At 37.7% G+C, this 16,430-nt stretch overlaps 1 long non-coding RNA gene across 2 annotated transcripts; it reads left to right on the top strand.

The window, feature by feature from the left end:
• The first annotated feature begins 2,106 nt into the window (after positions 1-2,106).
• Positions 2,107-16,057, top strand: LOC121378208. Of its 2 annotated transcripts, none has more exons than XR_005958683.1 (4): positions 2,107-2,196; positions 5,625-5,845; positions 10,939-12,279; positions 13,858-16,057. It is a non-coding gene; the product is annotated as an uncharacterized LOC121378208 (long non-coding RNA). The 2 variants fall into 2 exon arrangements; XR_005958682.1 differs by lacking the exons at positions 10,939-12,279; positions 13,858-16,057 and adding exons at positions 9,736-9,788; positions 10,475-10,502.
• The last annotated feature ends 373 nt before the right edge of the window (positions 16,058-16,430 follow it).

Raw genomic sequence — 16,430 nt, 5'->3', positions numbered from 1 at the left:
GTAATCCGCTACAATTAGTATCGTCCAGACACTGACAATCACTTTTCCGTTCAATGTCGTTTGACACGTGTAAGTTATCGTAGCTAGGTGTATATAACCTATTACTAATTGGTTGGGTGGTGCCTTCGCTAATTGCCTATCTCCTGTTACAGAATGTTAGCGAATGACGTCTGCTCGTGTTCGCTGAATTGGGCAATTGTACCAAACGTCCCGCACCGAATGTGTGTCATCGCTCAAGCCGGCGAAGTGCAAGTTGTCACGTCTGCATGTCGATAAGCCCGCCGGCTTTTTATTATTGCATAGTTTTTATAATTTTAGAAACACGTGCTGACGTACAGTTTCGTTTTTTCATGAAGCCACGTGCAGAAAGGCAGGTTTATCGCTCGCCTATTCTTCGATTATCTGGCAGGAGAGACTAAAACAGTGCAATGCCATTTGTATTTCTGCTTGTAATAATAAAATAATGTCTAGTTTTTCAAATACCCAGCTGTGGTGATTGTTAAACATATGTTGTTCTGCTATCCAGGAGCGGTGCCAGAACATTAACGTGGCCATGGGCGTATGGGGACTCTTTGATTTAGGGGGCTGGAGGGGTTTATTTTCTGGAAATTTTACCCAGATAAAAACTGCCCGAATTTTTCCCACTGTTTTGCCCGAATTGGGGGGGGGGGGGGGGGGGGGGGATATCCCTCAGGATAATTCGGAATGTTTTCAAATTATTTTCAAATCACTAGCATGATTCTGCAAGTAAGGTTTTGATTGGTGGACATGAGCTCCAACTGGCTGCTGTTAGATCCACATAGATTGAAATACTCGCTATGCAAATGCGCAGAGCAGGGTTCATTTTCTTTAAAACTATTTTTCATTAATATATGACACCTGCCTCGCTGGTGTAGCGGTTAAAGAAAGAAAGAAATGTTTTATTTAACGACGCACTCAACACATTTTATTTACGGTTATATGGCGTCAGACATATGGTTAAGGACCACACAGATTCTAAGAGGAAACCCGCTGTCGCCACTACATGGGCTACTCTTCCGATTAGCAGCAAGGGATCTTTTATTTGCGCTTCCCACAGGCAGGATAGCACAAACCATGGCCTTTGTTGAACCAGTTATGGATCACTGGTCGGTGCAAGTGGTTTACACCTATCCATTGAGCCTTGCGGAGCACTCACTCAGGGTTTGGAGTCGGTATCTGGATTAATAATCCCATGCCTCGACTGGGATCCGAACCCAGTACCTACCAGCCTGTAGACCGATGACCTGCCACGACGCCACCAAAGCCGGTAGGTGTAGCGGTTAAATCACTGCATGTAATAATTATAAGTACTGGGTTCGCCTCTCGGTACCGGTTCCCAACCAGAGCGAGTTTAACGACTCTGTGGTAAGTGTAAGACAATTACACCGACTTCTCTCTCACTAATACCTACCAACTTTCTGTTCTGAACAGACTGTCCAAATAGTTGAGTTGTGTGCACAGGACAGCGTGCTTGAACATTTATAGGTATGACCGTAAACAAATTGTACCAAAATGTTTGATGTATACATCGAAAAATACTGGATCGCACAATTCCATTTAATTTAAAAATAAATCCCTTCTTTGTTTGATTCCTTATGTCTGTGAAAAACAATCGGAATAAGTAACGGAAATTATGTGTTGGCGAAAAGAAAAAGTTTACAATATCACATACGATTAAACGTTTACATTACGTAAACGTATACGTGTACATCACGTAAGACTACGTGTTTACACCACTTATTCATGAGTACACGTTTATGATATGTACGACGTTTTCGTTAAATACTTGTACGACATTTAATGTATTTTTAGTGACAGTAACCTTGATCTCAGACGCGAAGTCGTTCAAGATATGATCTTATTCCTATATGTGGAATTTCATGACAATCGGATGAGAATTAAAATCGTGAGAAGTAACGTCGAAATTTCTATTTTTAGTAACAGTAGTACAGGGGCGAAAGGCGAACTATTCAATATATCACTATCGTATTCCGATATGTGAAGTTTATTGAAAATCGGATGAGAAATGAAGTCGGTAGAGTGGTGACGTCATTTTGCCATTTTGTGACGTCATTTTGCCATTTTGTGACGTACGGTGCCATGCCTGTATGTACGTATGCTACTAGTATATCCCCTCGTCGCGAGGGAATAAGGAAGGAGTGTCTGCAACAGAAGGTAACCTAGACCCGAAATGGCTTTGGTATAAGTCAGATCTAAAGACCAGGAGCCCTATTTTCGAAGCCATCTTAGCGCTACGAAATCGTAAAACCGTCGTAGGTTGTGACGTCACTACAGAGCACGCCATAGTGACGTCATAGCTTACGATGATTTCACGATTTCGTAGGCTAAGATAGCTTCGAAAATAGGGCCCCAGGAGCCTATTTCACTAAACATCGTAAGTTACTTTTTGAACGTAAACGTAAATCTACGATTCTTATTACTATTATAGTTCAACAAATATAGTTAGAAGAGCCCATATTTCATTTTCTTTTGTCTTTAAAATACTCCAGCTTCCGTAATGATGTAAGTTTCTGCGTGAAATTGATACCAAACACATGTAAACGCACGGCCGGTGTAACTGCTAGTAGCAGAGGTAACTTACAATGTTTTGTGAAATGGGGCCCAGGACGGAGCGGTCAGATTATAACAGACCCATTGGAACGATGTCTGAAGAACGGAACTGGGAAACACATTATTGGGAAGGGGGAAGGGTATTGGCGATGTTTGGTTTATATATTTAGTAGGTCAAAACTAGAGCAAATTTTGTAATCCCCAAGAGAAGGAAATTACCCCCCCCCCCCCCCCCCCATCCACAGGGTTAGTGCGAGCCTCAGATAAAATTAATGAAAATCCCTCAAGCGTACAAACACAATTTTGCCCCTCCCCTGTAGCCATTACTGGAAAAGCCTTTATGTCAAGTCTAGCGAGATATGGCGTATTGTGTCACTGGGTTAACTACCGTCGCGAGGTCTAAAACGCCGCCCAGACACCTAGTCAAACTTACGTTAACTGGTCAATCAGCGGAATTCATCGTCTGCCTACAAATGTCAAGCAGACGTGACCGGAAACATAAAATGAAATCGAGTGAAATAAGCCACATTGCAAGTATCCTATTTGCATATTCAATATTGACAGCCTCAGCGTGAATGCGTGGGATCAGAACGGTGATTTCTCTAACAGTACATAGAATAATAGTATAGCCGCACCTATTTACGACATTCAGTTTCACAGAAATCGCTTTTAATAATATTACTACAACTTTCGCCTACTCACGGCAGTAGAATTGATTTATTTCTGACACGGACTTCATTCTCGTACATACCAATATTTAGATAATATTATGTCTAGTAACATGACATACATTAGTAGCCCAAATATTATTTAGTTTTTAATGATTACGTGGTACATTCTGACCTCTTTGTGGAGGGAAATGCGTATAGAAAAAATAGAAGCGATGTTTATTCATAAATTAAAAAACCCAAACCCAAACTCCTCGCATATACGTTATTATAAATACAACTCGGGGGGTGACATGTAGCCAAGTTGTGAAGCGCTCGCTTGATGCGCGGTCGGTCTAGGGTCGATCCCCATCTATCGACCAATTTGACTATTTCTCTTTGCAGCCAGTGCCCTACAACTGGTGTAATTAAGGTCATGGTCTGTGGGATGCAGCATATAAAAATCTCTCGCTTTTAATCGCAAAAAGTTGCCAATTGTATTTATGCAGCGGGTTTCTTCTGTCATTATGTGTGTGGTCCGTAATCATATCTCTGATGCCATAAAACCACCCAAAATACAAAGTCAAGAGGTACATGACGAAATATATCGTTAATCGTTTGTAGTTTTTTGAGTAAAACGAAACGTTTCTCAGCCACACCGTTACTGTTACGGATAATGATAGGTCACCGCTTTGAGTGTAGCTGGTGACGTCACAGCAGTTTACGTCCTGCACTTTACGACAAAAGGCCGGCTACATATAATAAACTTCGTGTCTAATATATAATTTAAATAAATAACACTTCTGAGAATTTCCACCATCTTTAAGTCACTAACCGTGTCTTTGTACGAAACTAAAGTACTGTCGGAAATAGAATAAAAATGATTTCTGTCGATTGTTAAACTGACAAGTAAAAATGTTATAAATATCTATTTAACGATAGTCTACCTAAGTTAGCATTTACTTGTTTGGGCTCTCATTGATGAAAAATGTGGTGTTTACTCTTGAAATTAAAAGAAAGATATCAGTAAACAGGTGGTTTGTGAACTTTAATGGAACAGACTATAACACATTTTGATCGATATGTGTCAATTTCATTGCTGTTACAATATGTGAGGGACGGTTTCTGGTGATGGTTTACCCCTATCCCTCTCCAAAACAAAATATTTGTAGTCATTTATAAGTAACTTTTGAGCAAAACTGTCAAGAACCATTCTGAGTTTGTGATCTATTATACCGGTATTAAAGGTGCTATCTCAATGTTGCACAATGACAGCTATTGGAAATCATTTTTTTATATATATAAAATTTTGATTTAACATTTAAAGAAGACACTTTTAACTGTATGCCCATAAATGATTATAGGAAATATATTTTTCTACTAGTAGAAAATACATTTTTATTGGAGAATCTTTATCACAAACAGATGCTCACATATAACTATGATATAGCACCTTTAAGTGGTGGCAAGATTGTGTACATTTCTAATGTACTTTTATTGAATTTATTTTCAATAAATATGCTTGTCTTAATTAATAATTTATACTGCAATTCAAAATAATCAGTTAAATTGCAGTTTTAAGTTAAAAGTTTTTTTTAAGAGTAAATGAAATTGACACATATCGATCAAAATGTGTTATAGTCTGTTCCAATAAAGGTCACAAATCACCTGTTGACTGACAGTTATATTAATTTCAAGAGTAAACACCACCTTGTACATCAATGAGAGCCCAAACAAGTCAATGCTAAATTAGGTTGAGTATAATTAAATAGGTATTTACTAAATATTTACTTGTAAGTTTAATATGAAAGAAATAATTGACAAAAATAATTTTTATTCTGTTTCCGACAGTACTATAGCTAGTGTTAACGAATCATATTAGGGCCGAAGTTAGGAAACCTGTTTTTGTTGTTTTTTAAACGCAGGTGTTTAAGCATTGTAAATGACATGTATGTAGTTACGTATGTGTAAGACTTAAGCAGGATTGACCGGCCTCGGTGGCGTTGTGGTTAGGCCATCGGTCTACAGGCTGGTAGGTACTGGGTTCGGATCCCAGTCGAGGCATGAGATTTTTAATCCAGATACCGACTCCAAAACCTGAGTGAGTGCTCCGCAAGGCTCAATGGGTAGGTGTAAACCACTTGCACCGACCAGTGATCCATAACTGGTTCAACAAAGGTCATGGTTTGTGCTATCCTGCCTGTGGGAAGCGCAAATAAAAGATCCCTTGCTGCTAATCGGAAGAGTAGCCCATGTAGTGGCAACAGCGGGTTTCCTCTCAAAATCTGTGTGGTCCTTAACCACATGTCTGACGCCATATAACCGTAAATAAAATGTGTTGAGTGCGTCGTTAAATAAAACATTTCTTTCTTTCTTTCTAAACAGGATTGGTAAATTCGGCCCATTATGATTAGCTTTGATTATCCGTAACAGACCCGGTGTGTTTACAAAACCTCATTGATGTATGGATGCACACACTTAGAGTCGTGTTCTCAATAATGGGCCTATAGAGAACACTGCTTGACAGTTGTCATATCACACGACGATATCCCACACCATCTAATGAAGTTATCACCGCCAAACCTGACTACAGTATGACCTATAAGGTAACTGTGCAACCATATATATATATATATATATTTTTTTTTTTTAGTTGGAAAATACGTTTACGGGATTTTTTTAAAGCTTTTTTTTTGAGGACATGTAGAAAGCAGAATACTGCATTCGTGTCTGATAGTGTTTCCTTGACAACTCGATATTTTAGAAAAGTAACCAGTTCGCTCGTTATACATATGTTGAAAAAGCTCCATGTAAAGTATGTTATTTAACGACCAAAAAAAAGGAGAGAAACGTTTCTTTTGTTTACCTACACCACTAGAGCACATTGATTTATTAATGATCGGCTATTGGATGTCAAACATTTGGTAACTTTAACATATAGTCTTAGAAAGGAAACCCGCTACATTTTTTAATTAGTAGCAAGCGATCTTTTATATGCATCATCCAACATACAGGATGGTACATACCACGGCCTTTGATATATCAGTCGTGATGCACTGGCTGGAACGAGAAATAGCCCAATGGGCCCACCGACGGGGATCGATCCCAAACCGACCGCGCATCAAGCGAGTACTTTACCACTAAGCTACGTCCCGTCCCTAAATTTTTAACGAAACAACAATACACGTATTACCAAATGTTTGACATCCAATAGCCGATGATTAATAAATCAATGTGCTCTAGTGGTGTCGTTAAACTAAACAAACTTTCGTTAGAAAATATTAACCTTTTATTACGGCCTGGAAATAGTGACGCATCCAACAAATGTAAACACTGAACGTGCACATTTCGTTTAATCTCTCTGCCAGTGAAGATGAAGATACCGAAGTGCTTTTAAAAAATTGGCTATTGAATGATATTGATACAGAATGTAATAAAAGACACAAAAATATTCCCAAAATAGCAGTCACATACTTTAGGCTACATGATGTCTTCAGACCACTAGCATCACCACATGCCAGTGGGCAGAAACAGCAAATCCAGCACCGTTGATGCACTTGTCACTGATAATGGAAGGAGTTGATTTGATTATTAAAACACTTGCCCTCGGAGGTTGTTATTTCTGGGCACTTCCAGTGAATGGATCATATTATGTTCTGTCTAGACAAGTCTGTTACATGTTTACGTCTAAATTGGGTACTTTCGACATACGTAGATACACCAAGAGCTCAGAACATAAATTGTCTATGAAATGGAAACGTGTTTAATGGGTTTGCTGCATGATACACCTAAGGTATGTCCGGCAAATTGCCCTACAGGGGCAGCTTGGTATTGGGATGGAAAGCTTCCATTTATAGAACTTGTATATAAAGCAACCAATTGCAATATCTCAATGCCTGAGCAGGATTTGGCTAGTGCTAACGCGGGCCTATATGACCTATAGAGCCATTGCTGTGGTTGAACCATCAGCCACAAGGCTGGTAGGTATTGGGCTCGCATCCCATTACCAGCTCCCTCCAAGAGTGAGTTTTTTTCACAGTTCACTGCACCAACTTTTATCGCACTGACTAAGTAAGTCACTTTCCTGAATAAACAGCACAGACCGACATGACGTCGTGCGTCACGAAATGAGTTTGCTTTTGTTTAACTACACGACTAGAGTACATTAATTAATTATCGGCTATTGGATGTCAAACTTTTGGTAATTCTGACTCATTAGAGGAAACCAGCAACATTTGTTTTCCATTAGAAGCAAAGGAGCTTTTATATGCACTTTACCAGACAGGAAAGCACATACCACGGCCTTTGACCAGATGTGGTGCACTGGTTGGAACGAGAAAAAACCCAATTAGTTGAATGGATCCACCGAGGTGGTTCGATCCTGCGACGCAAGGCACCTCAAGCGAGCATTCAGTCGAAATGAAGAACAGAAATGTCGTCACCACTCAAGCGACTTCGTTTCTTGTCTTGGCCCAGTAACTGTTATTCAAACTTCAGTCAGCTTGACCAGTGGTTATGAGAAAATTACGAAACCAAGGACTGAATCAATACCAATAATAATTGAAATCATAATGTTGAAACCTGATTTAGAACAATCAAAAATATCCATACATATTGATTATCAAATGTAAAGTTTATTTTGTATTTGTGCAATAATAATTAAAAGAGAAATGTCAGACTAACCCAGGGTTAATTTAACTATGCTTCGAACAGCTGGGCCCTGATGATATTTCACATATCGAAATATGATCGGAATATGATCTTGATAACTTGAACGAGTTCGCGTGTCGCCCTCTCTGTGTCGAAGACCAAGGTCACTGTCACTAAAAATAGCAGAACCTTTATCACGAAAATCAAATTAAGCAAATAAAGATATCGGAAGTAGAACGAGACACATCTGAGCGGCAGTGTGGGATTAAGCTAGTAGAGAATCCACACTTAGGTCAAGAAAGAAAGAAAGAAATGTTTTATTTAAAGACGCACTCAACACATTTTATTTACGGTTATATGGCGTCAGACATATGGTTAAGGACCACACAGATTTTGAGAGGAAACCCGCTGTCACCACTACATGGGCTACTCTTTCCGATTAGCAGCAAGGGATCTTTTATTTGCGCTTCCCACAGGCAGGATAGCACAAACCATGGCCTTTGTTGAATCAGTTATGGATCACTGGTCGGTGCAAGTGGTTTACACCTACCGATTGAGCCATGCGGAGCACTCACTCAGGGTTTGGAGTCGGTATCTGGATTAAAAATCCCATGCCTCGACTGGGATCCGATCCCAGTACCTACCAGCCTGTAGACCAATGGCCTAACCACGACGCCACGAGGCCGGTCCACACTTAGGCAAAGGTAGTGCGAGGATTATTTGAACTGTAGTACAGGGCTTAACTCACCGCTAGTGAGGGTCTTGGGTGGTGGAATATCGACAATGTGCAAACATAAATTAGCCCAACAGTAGGTCGTAGCCAATCTATATTATGATACAGCACCTATTTAAGCAACAACCTACCTTAAGAGGTCATCGTTCGTTTCGTCAAAATTATCTAATGCAGTATTAACTGAGCCGTATTAAGCAGACGTCTATCTTCAGATGCCACTTTCACTCTTCATGAAGCGGCTACTTGACGTAAATCTGACAGTATATTGGTGCAGATTCCACATTTTATCAGTTTATAACTGAAGTACTTTTCTTAACGGATGCCAAACGTGAAGATGTCTTAAAACATGCTGTACCATAATATACACTATGTAAGAGGAACTATTTCCAGAATCCATTAGCGAGAGCTTCGCCCTATATTTAGCTTGCCAAGCATTTCGCAAATTAGCATGCAACCTTCCATCGCCAACGTGTAATAGGTGAAATAAACTAATTTATCTGGTGCTTATTTTAAATTATGTCATAAACTATTGAACGTGAAGATGCACACAGACACTGCGCATAGACGATGAAGATTCCAGCAGCTGGAGGGCGGGATCGGTCGTTAATTCGTCATTCTGGGGGAGGGGGGTAAACGCATATTATGATCTTCAGGGTTGGGATACCCCCGCTTCCGACTCCGATGTTGAGATATAAACAGTTTGATTGAAAGCAAACATCACGGCCACTAAGTATTGGTAGGCTTAAGCTGTATCCTAACGCGTACGGCGCGATATATACATCCGTCGCGGCACGCGCGTGCAGTTAGGATGCGGCAATGGAAATCAATGATTTCTAAAATAAAAAAAGTAAAGTAAAGTTTGTTTTATTTAACGACGCCGCTAGAGCACATTGATTTGATTTCTAAAATAATCGCTCGCGTCGCTCGCGGCCTTTTAGGATACAGCTTAACTGGAAGCGAGCGATGCGAACGATTATTTTAGAAATCATTGATTTTAATCGCCGTATCCCACTGTATCGGTACTCGGTTACAGCGAGAGTGGACTGTTGACGATTTTTGTTACGGCGTGTTGCTTGTTTTTGATACGGACTTTTTACATTTTACTGATTTTAGTATAATGAACACTGGCTGTGGCCGTTGCTATGGAACAGACGACAAAAACACAGGTAAAACCTCTATTTACATTGAAGTATAGAAACAAACCCATGTTGTACGCTTCAAAATGAATAGGCCTACATATTCTGTAGTATTATACAGATTTGGACGTATATTTACAGGAAATGTTCTTATATTATATTAATATTATTTAATACAGTTTCCTGATTATTAATTGTTTAAATTTTATAACTAAAGTAGAATACATATATCATAACTCTCAACAAAAGCCGCAAGTATGACAGAAATATAGTATTTATGACTAAATTAGATTAAAGGCATACTGTCACGGATTTAAGGACCTCATTTCTCTAAAAATGGATAATAAATAAAAATTACATTAATTGTTGGAAACCAAATCTAGCTATCGCATCACCTTAACTGAACCATGTTGGAATGAAATCCATGTCATCCCTCTCGGCAATTTTAGTTTTTGAATTATGGACCATTGCCATAATTCAATTATTTTTACAAAATGTCATTAATAAATGGAATATGGTGTTTATGAAGACGGTTGAATAAAGTACGTTTAGAGACAAATCAAATTATTTTTGTTCAGATAATACTTTGTTAGACCATTAAATAGGTCAGTGGTCTGTGACAATATGCCTTTAAATTAGATTAATAAAATTATTGAAAATGTTACGGAACGTTTACTGTCTGAATACGAACTGTTGTTGATTTTTATTTGTTTCAGAATTCAACACCAAGATGCAAATATTGTCGAAAACAGCTGTCAGACACATATTGGAGATTAACCCAAAAGAGAAAGTGTCAATTTTGATACCATCCAGTGACATTTTAACATCTAAATCTCGAACGAGAACATTTGATGTATGTAGAGAAAATGTTGGATGTATATTTTGATGAAACTACCAATAAACTAAATATACCAGTAACATGTTAATACTAAATTATGTTCCAAATACTGTTTATATTGCTTTCCATTGTTCTGTCTCTCTCCGTATATCTGTCTGCACCCTCCCTCTCTCTCTCTCTCTCTCTCTCTCTCTCTCTCTCTCTCTCTCTCTCTCTCTCTCTCTCTCTCTCTCTCTCATCTTAATTTTCCTAAGGGTTTAAAATAAACCACAATAAACTGTGTATGTGTGTGTACTAGTTTACGTGTATATATGTATACTCGTGTGTGTGTATATATTGCAGAAATCAGTTTTGATTTGATTGAACGACAACGTGTCAAACCAAAGCGAAAGAAAGCAGCTGTGCCTAGTGTCGACCAACCTGCAACGCGAACAAGACCAGTTAGCCAATTCCACCATATGGATAGCTCCAAGATCCTGGCCTATATTCGGATGGGATTATCCGACATATAAATTGAATACACTTCTGAATTGTAGAAATGACAAAACTATATTCATTGTTTATAAACTATGTTTTATCTGATCCAAACAAAAACATTTTAAAATGGTCAAATAATCATGTATTTTTTCAATTATTAATATCCAAGGAGGAACAGCCAATGCAGTATCATAATGACAAAGAATCAAATTAACAATTCAATCGACAATTCAACTGAATTGAAAACAAAATATTCCATATTTCTGAATGTAATATGTTAGATTGCCTGTGATGATCATATTGACTGGTTTAGTGTAACGAAAATCACAATAAGCTATTTGAGTATTGTAATATTTTTACAGTATACAACAAAAGAACACTCATTATTAAACTTAAATACATTTTGCAAATTAGTAATTAGCATTACCCAATAAAATCAACTGAATTGCAAACAATAACCTGGATCAAGAAGAATGGATGTTTCAAATGTTGAGTTTGTACCAGTACTACACAGACGAAAGTTAACAGTGTTCTTAAATAAAAATTAAAAAGTCAGATGACTAAGCTAAAGCTACAACAGAAGTTTCGGGTGTACTCGTGCATAGTTTCTTTGCCACATAAGGTTTGAAACAACAAGGTGCATTTGGCCAGTTTTACACATCGTCCTGTGTTGTGCAAACGATGGACGCCATTTGAATGTTTTACCACATCCACACATTTTGTTCATATCACCGTGTTTACCAACATTGTGATCTTGCAGGGACGCTGAGGTTTTGAGTTTTTATCCGCATTCTTTGCATGCATATATTTTAGGGTTATCACCGATACATGGTGTGTTTTCGCATACTTGAAACATAATATGCAAAAGGTTTTGAGCATTTTGGGCAGTTGTAAGGCTTGTTTCCGATATGGTTATTCAAATGGCCGAAATAAAGTGACTTATCACAGTATGTCTTATCACAATATGTACACGGATACGTGTATGTCTTAGCATGGTGACGCTTTGTGTGTATAGAAAGTCCTTGTCGAGTTTTATAGACCTTGGAACACACCTCACATAGCAGTTTGTCATCACCGTGCGAGAAAGTAGCATGCTGCTTTAAAGCAAATTTACTGGAACATCTTCTCGAACATTTGTCACAGATGGTTTTTTTTCTTCTCATGCTTAGCCTTGACATGTTTCAAATTACTGCCAACTGGACTTTCGTAAGTACAAAGATAACTTTTGTTTTCTTTAATACTCTCCACTAAACTTTGATTTTTGGGTTAATATTATAAACATTTTACAGTTGTTAATGTAAACATTAATATCAGTACACTTGTCCGAATTGGTGATATAGTTTTCTTTGACATCTGGCGAAGAAATGTTCATTGGTATATCAGTTTCATTAACGATAACAGACGATTCATCAATGAATGACAATTCCATAATCAAACGAATTCAGTACACACGCCGTAACAGCGTTGGAAAAACGCCGTAACCTATAAATAGAAATCATCACAACTCCGTATCATTTCTGTTTTGATTTAGAAAAGATAAGCATGCATTTTCTGATATTTTAAAGCAATGTTATGACAATAAATGCTAACATATTTATTCTATACACAAAATGTATTGCTTGTATGAAAGTTACCGTAAACATAGGTAGTCCTGACTTTTTTTCTACGGATCCTTTTTTTTAGCATGCGATATTGCATGACACTGTATTAAATAGTACTTTAAACTACGCTATGCATCGCTATGCACTAAATTAAACACGTGCATATATGTACAATACGTTAAAATTAATATCTGAGTTGTTTGAATAATTAAATATGAACGTTAACTGATAAGCATAAACAATATTGTCTAAAAATCTACCGGAGCTCGTGCAAGAAACAAACAACACGCCGTAACAAAAATCGTCGAAACTCCACTCTCGCTGTAACCGAGTACCGATACAGTGTATCCTAACCGCACGTATACGGCGCGACATATTCATTTGTCGCGCCGTATACTCTCTCTCTCTCTCTCTCTCTCTCTCTCTCTCCAAAATAACAAAACAAAATCCGAAAACAAATTTTTACTTATTATAGGGGCATATTCATTTGGGGGGGTGAGGTGGGTGGGGTGGAGATTGAACCCCCAACTCATTAAACGAGCACTTGCCGGAATGTACATTTATTTATCATACACTTGTTGTCCGTATGTTTTATGTCTTGGTTTATTTTTTATTAAGACACTTACAGCTCTCGGAGGTGTTGGCACCATCTGCTTTCAGTAAAACAAAATGTGTGTGGTAGGTCAACGGATAAAGACAGTTTGAGTGTCTCATGAAAATGTAGTCGATCTGCGTTGCCCGCCGATCTTTAACACAATTACGTGAAACCAGGCTTTTCGCAAGCACTTGTTTGCTATCAGTCTATTGTTTCACGACGTTACGTGATATGTTACGACACACCATTTGCAAAAGTAATTCATATTGCATTACCTAACTATTAAGGATGTATATTTTGATGAAACTACGTATAAACTAAACATACCAGTAACATATGTTAATACTAAATTCTGTTCCAAATCCTGTTTATACTGCTTTCCATTGTTCTGTCTCTCTCCGTCTGTCTTTCTGCCCCCCCTCTCTCTCTCTCTCTCTCTCTCTCTCTCTCTCTCTCTCTCTCTCTCTCTCTCTCTGTAGCATCTTAATTTTCATAAGGGTTTAAAATAAACCACAATAAACTGTGTATGTATGTGTACGAGTTTACGTGTATATATGTATTATACTCGTGTGTGTGTATATATTGCAGAAATCAGTTTTGATTTGATTGAACGACAACGTGTCAAACCAAAGCGAAAGGAAACAGCTGTGCCTAGTGTCGACCAACCTGCAACGCGAACAAGACCAGTTAGCCAATTCCACCATATGGATAGCTCCAAGATCCTGGCCTATATTCGGATGGGATTATCCGACATATAAATTGAATACACTTCTGAATTGTAGAAATGACAAAACTATATTCATTGTTTATAAACTATGTTTTATCTGATCCAAACAAAAACATTTTAAAATGGTCAAATAATCATGTACTTTTTCAATTATTAATATCCAAGGAGGAACAGCAAATGCAGTATCATAATGACAAAGAGTCAAATGAACAATTCAATCAACAATTCAACTGAATTGAAACCAAAATAGTCCTACTAAATATTTCATATTTCTGAATGTAAGGTGTTAGATTGCCTGTGATGATCATATTGACTGGTTTGGTGTAACGAAAATCACAATAAGCTATTTGAGTATTGTAATATTTTTACAGTATACAACAAAAGAACACTCATTATTAAACTTAAATACATTTTGCAAATTAGTAATTAGCATTACCCAATAAAATCAACTGAATTGCAAACAATAACCTGGATCAAGAAGAATGGATGTTTCAAATGTTGAGTTTGTACCAGTACTACACAGTCGAAAGTTAACAGTGTTCTTAAATAAACATTAAAAAGTCAAATGATTAAGCTAAAGCTACAACAGAAGTTTCGGGTGTACTCGTGCATAGTTTCTTTGCCACATAAGGTTTGAAACAACAAGGTGCATTTGGCCAACTTTACACATCTTCCTGTGTTGTGCAAACGATGGACGCCATTTGAATGTTTTACCACATCCACACATTTTGTTCATATCACCGTGTTTACCAACATTGTGATCTTGCAGGGACGCTGAGGTTTTGAGTTTTCATCCGCATTCTTTGCATGCATATATTTTAGGGTTATCACCGATACATGGTGTGTTTTCGCATACTTGAAACATAATATGCAAAAGGTTTTGAGCATTTTGGGCAGTTGTAAGGCTTGTTTCCGATATGGTTATTCAAATGGCCGAAATAAAGTGACTTATCACAGTATGTCTTATCACAATATGTACACGGATACGTGTATGTCTTAGCATGGTGACGCTTTGTGTGTATAGAAAGTCCTTGTCGAGTTTTATAGACCTGGAACACACCTCACATAGCAGTTTGTCATCACCGTGCGAGAAAGTAGCATGCTGCTTTAAAGCAAATTTACTGGAATATCTTCTCGAACATTTGTCACAGATGGGTTTTTTCTTCTCATGCTTAGCCTTGACATGTTTCAAATTACTGCCAACTGGACTTTCGTAAGTACAAAGATAACTTTTGTTTCCTTTAATACTCTCCACTAACCTTTGATTTTTGGGTTAATATTATAAACATTTTACAGTTGTTAATGTAAACATTAATATCAGTACAGTTGTCCGAATTGGTGATATAGTTTTCTTTGACATCTGGCGAAGAAATGTTCATTGGTATATCAGTTTCATTAATGGTAACAGCCGATTCATCAATGAATGACCATTCCATAATCAAACGAAATCGGTAAACACGCCGTAACAGCGTTGAAAAACCGCCGTAACCTATAAATAGAAATCATCAAAACTCCGTATCATTTCTGTTTTGATTTTGAAAAGATAAACATGCATTTTCTGATATTTTAAAGCAATGTTATGACAATAAATACTAACATATTTATTCTATACACAAAATGTATTGCTTGTATGAAAGTTACCGTAAACATAGGTAGTCCTGACTTTTTTTCTTCTACGGATCCTTTTTTTAGCATTCAATATTGCATGACACTGTATTAAATAGTACTTTAAACTACGCTGTACATCGCTATGCACTAAATTAAACACGTGCATATATGTACGATACGTTAAAATTAATATCTGAGTGGTTTGAATAATTAAATATGAAAGTTACCTTATAAGTATAAACAATATTGTGTAAAAATCTACCGGAGCTCGTGCAAGAAACAAACAACACGCCGTAACAAAAATCGTCAAAACTCCACTCTCGCTGTAACCGAGTACCGATACAGTGTATCCTAACCGCACATGTACAGCGCGACATATTTATTTGTCGCGCCGTATACTCTCCTTCTCTCTCTCTCTCTCTCTCTCTCTCTCTCTCTCTCTCTCTCTCTCTCTCTCTCTCTCCAAAATAACCAAACAAAATCCGAAAACAAATTTTTACTTAATTATTATATTATTATAGGGGCATATTCATTTGGGGGGGGGGGGGGGGGGGGTTGGACTCCCAACACATTAAACGAGCATTTATTTATCATACGCTTGTTGTCCGTATGTTTTATGTCTTGATTTATTTTTTTATTAAGACACTTACAGGTATCGGAGGTGTTGGCACCAACTGCTTTCAGTAAAACAAAATGTGGATGGTAGGTCGTCAACGGATAAAGACTGTTTGAGACTGTCTCATGAAAATGTTGTCGATCTGCGTTGCCCGCCGATCTTTAACACAGTGCATGGAAACCAGGCTTTTCGCAAGCACTTGTTTGCTAT

The sequence above is a fragment of the Gigantopelta aegis genome, chromosome 8 (genome assembly GCF_016097555.1).
Source record: "Gigantopelta aegis isolate Gae_Host chromosome 8, Gae_host_genome, whole genome shotgun sequence".
Classification (NCBI taxonomy): Eukaryota; Metazoa; Mollusca; class Gastropoda; order Neomphalida; family Peltospiridae; genus Gigantopelta; species Gigantopelta aegis.
The sequence above is the reverse complement of the archived record's forward strand: the minus strand, read 5'-3'. Positions and strand labels throughout refer to the sequence as shown.